Source organism: Tupaia chinensis, unplaced genomic scaffold (genome assembly GCF_000334495.1).
Source record: "Tupaia chinensis unplaced genomic scaffold, TupChi_1.0 Scaffold000527_1, whole genome shotgun sequence".
NCBI classification, from domain to species: domain Eukaryota; kingdom Metazoa; phylum Chordata; class Mammalia; order Scandentia; family Tupaiidae; genus Tupaia; species Tupaia belangeri.
The window spans coordinates 2,462,075-2,466,132 of NW_006160040.1; positions in this window are offsets into that span (position 1 = coordinate 2,462,075).

A 4,058-nucleotide genomic window follows, 5' to 3' on the forward strand; every position below is an offset into this window, starting at 1 on the left:
GCGAGATCACAAGGAGACGGGCTGTTGACCGCAGGACACTGCCAACGGCCTTGGTGGTGGCATTAGCTGGGTTTGGGGCAGCCGAGGTATTCTGGGAGGAGTTACTTGGAAGTGTTACAACAGTTGTTTGATTTGAATAAATCTAAAACATATAAAAAGTTACACTGATAAATGTCAAGTCAGTTACCTTCACACACACTTTAATACACACTTAAGGTGGGTAACAGTCTTGTATTGCTTTTCCCATTGTTCTATTACCTGTCTCATGGGATTCTGATTCAGTCCTACCAAAGTCATTCTTATTAGTTGCAAAACAAACTAGAGATGCCCAAAAAATACAATCAGCGAGAGCGTGGTGACTAAGGAGCCAAATCTCACATGGCTGATCCCGTGGTTTGAGCTTGGACCTGGCAGCTTGAAAAACAGACCAGGCCATGTGGGTAATGCCCAAAATCCAGAGGGAAGAATGGAGAAGGAATTGTGGGCTGACCATACCCCCCAACGGTAATCACTCAATTTCCCTCTCTCTGTCTCTTGTGCAAGAAGTCCTCTATGACTAAAATTTTAAAATAAATAACATTTAAAAAGAATGAAAATACCAACAACAAACCTATACAACTCCCAAGGCAAGAGTATGACTATTTTTAATTTTGCAAGGAATCAGTGTCACAGTTAATTAACCCAATATCTGATTTACACTGATTTACTGGTATTGCAATAAAGTTATCTCTATGTCAGAAAGGGGGAGATTTTAAAGCTCCACACAAAATGCTTGGACTTGTGGCTGGCAGGTGGTGTGGTGGTGAAGGCACTGAACTGCTATATGGCTAACTGGTGTGAGCCCCGGAACCCGCGACTTGAAGTTCACACCAGGCATATGTATATGAATGCCCCAAATCCTGAGAGAAGACAGGACTGAGGCATGGTCTTCCCTCCTCCCCTGGCCTCTGCGATTTCTCACCTTCCCTCTGGCACATACACGCCCATTATTATCAAAAAACTAAAAACATCACTGTGGTTTATGGTACTAGAATTAATTGGATCAATGTCTACCTTGGACTTACTAGGAAACTTTCACATACTCATTTAACAGTCTTTGTGGTTTGACTTAGCCTTTGACTTAAGGGAGACATTGGCTATCTGGGTAGCTCAGTCTTAACTAAAGGGGACACTGGTGCCTTTTATCTATTCTCTTGAAATCTTAAAACTAGGAACCAGCAGTTGGCATAATGGCTATGTCGCTGGACTTCCATGTAGTCAACTGTAGTTCGAGTCCTGGACCCGGTGGCTTAAACGTGTGCGTGTGTGGCCAAGATCCCGAGAAGAGGATGGAGGAGAAGGGATTGTGGCATGGCTATCCTCCCTAGGGTGTGATTTCTCGCTTTCTGTCTCTGTCTCTCTTTATCTTTCTGATGAGCGCACATTCCCTATAGCAAAAAAACACCAAAAAAAAAAAAAAAAAAAAAAAAAAAAAAAAAAAAAAAAACATAGCCTTTCTCAAAAATGGCCACAGGCAGGGCCAGCAGGTGGCATAATGGTTGAGGACGCTGGACTCCCACAAGTCCTGAACCTGGAGGCTTGCTTTCTCACTTTCTCTCTCTCACACTCTGCCCATCTCTGGTCAAATTAAAATAAATAAATGAAGTTATTAAAAATAATTCTTTAAAAAATAAAATTAAAAAAATGGCCATGGACCAACTAGTGAGCCGGTAGTTGAGGCAGCTAGATCCCACATGACCACGTGCACATGCAAGTCCTGTCCCAGAGGCTGCCCAAGCTGTATGTGCATGTGGCTCAAGACCCTGCGAGGAGAATATAAGTGGCCGTGAGGGGCGGGGTGCTTTCTCGTTTGCCCTCTCCATCTCTCTCCAGTGAGCACACACTCCCTATGGCAATCAGCCCCCCTCAAAAAACAAATAAATAATAGCCACGATATTTGTGTTTCAAGTGTAAAAATAATAATGAACCCTTGCTTTAAAGCAAAATGATTTCACCAAAAACACGAAGAAGCCAGAATGACTTCACAAAGGACTCAGAGGGTTTGGTGTTAAGTTTCGCCGGCAGCAGCCTCAGCGCCTGGTCACTAAGGTCAGTGACGTGGCTGAAAACCAGTGTCCCCAGTGTCCCAGCATCTGAGTGGCATCACTCACCACTGATTTTTAGAGCCACTAAATGCACAGTCCAGCGGGGCACGTGATAATCTCTCCTTTGTCATGGAACAAAGGCAGATCGGAGTTTTCAGCCCTCCCTGCAAGGGAGGGTTTACAGGGCTTCTGATTACAGGCAGAGGGGAGGGCAGCGGCACCGGGCGAGAACCCCGGCCTTACGTACATTGGGCTGCCCGTTCATCCAGAGATAAAGCCGCCCACATACGCAGCAGCACCTTTTGTTGTAAAACCCACAAGGTCATGAAATAAATACCGACTACAGAAGTGCACAAATCCTGTCGTAGTGGACTCATGAACAACAACAACGAAGCCTTGATCAAGGCAAAAAAAGAAAATTACTGGGCACCTACTGTGTGCAAGATTCAGCCCGTTCTATCAGAAAATAGCATTTACGCAAAACGCAGTCCGATTAGGGTCAAGTATTTCAAACCGAGCGCCTCCCTTTTGAGGACCTGGTTTTGATCTCTGAAAGTAACCTGGTCTTTATTCATCCAAACAACTTTAGTGCAGCAGGTGACTTTAAAAATATTAATAAGGCCCAGGACATCAACTTGAAAATCTAAGGGTCCTCTACGCTGCCACCGCCACCAAAAAATTGTTAGTCTATTAAATTTACATCAGACAAAATGTTCCCTGCCACGCGGCAGTTATTCGCTTAACTAAAGCCTCGCAATTTGGGAAGGGGGAAGAAATCGGGTGGTCGAGATGGGGCAGGGGTGGCGGCGGAGGGCTGGTTTCGGGCGGCCGCGCCCCTCCCCCACCAGGGACTCAAGAAAGCTGCCGAGCGCAGCGGCAAGACAATAGGGTACGGTTACGCGGCCCGCGGGGGAAGAAGGCGCTCCGCGCTCGCGGCTGCGCTCCCAGGCGAGCCCCGAAGCTGGGTGTCCGCGGACCGAACACCCGGAGCGCCCAAGTTTTGGGGGGAGAAGCCCTGTAGACACTCCGCAGAGTAACCCCGGCACAAGGCGATAGAAAGCCACACCGCTCCGCCACCCACCCCAACCCGAGTTGCCCGGGAGAAATGCCCCCACCCCTGCTTGGGTCTCCCTGGCTCAGTCCCGGGTCTCAGTGCAGGCGCCGGCATCCACCCTGGGGGCTAGGGCAACCGCTCCTGTTCCCCGCTCCCGAGCGAGATCGGTTCCCTGGATAGAGGCTCAGAGAGGGGACCAGGACAAAGCCTGGCGCGTACTCGGGACAGAAGCGTTCCACCACGCCGCCTGCCCCGAGCTAGCCAATCTGGACTAAGAAATTCCTAAGGTGGCGAGGGGAAGCCTGTACGGTCGCATCGCTGGGACCACAGTATCAGGACCGGGTCCCCGCCCAGGTTTGCTCCCCAACGTCCTAGGACTAGGGTGGGAGGTAGGGCCAGAGCTCCGCGGCTTCCTCCAGATCCCTAAACCAGCTCCAGCGGACAGTGGAGGATGCGCGCGAGTGGCGCTCCCCAAAGGGGAGCGTCCCCTCTTTGTGTGGTGCGCTTGGAGCGCGAAGCCACTCCTAGAGGGGAGCTAGACCTCGGAGGATCCAGGAATCTCTCCCAAGAGCCCGAGCTCTCCGGGAGCTTCTGGAGGGGAGCGGCGCGCACATTCTCTCCCCCGCTGGCACCTCGGGCCCCGGGTCACAGTGGGTGCTGGGGCCAAGCTGTCTGAGAAGGGGCGGCGGAGAACCTGGGGTGGGGCAGGGCCCTCTGAGCCCGCGCGTGGAGTCGTATTGTTCCCGGGCCGAGGAGGAGGGGGCAGCCCGCACAGGAGGAAAGTGAATCCACGCTGTCCACCCCCCGGACCAGTTCTGCAAGGGGCTTTGTCCGGCTCCCCGTCGGTGGGTGGGTAGGGGCGCAGACGGGTCCCGCGAGGGCCGCTTCCCAGGCACCAGCACCCCCCCACACACCCCCGG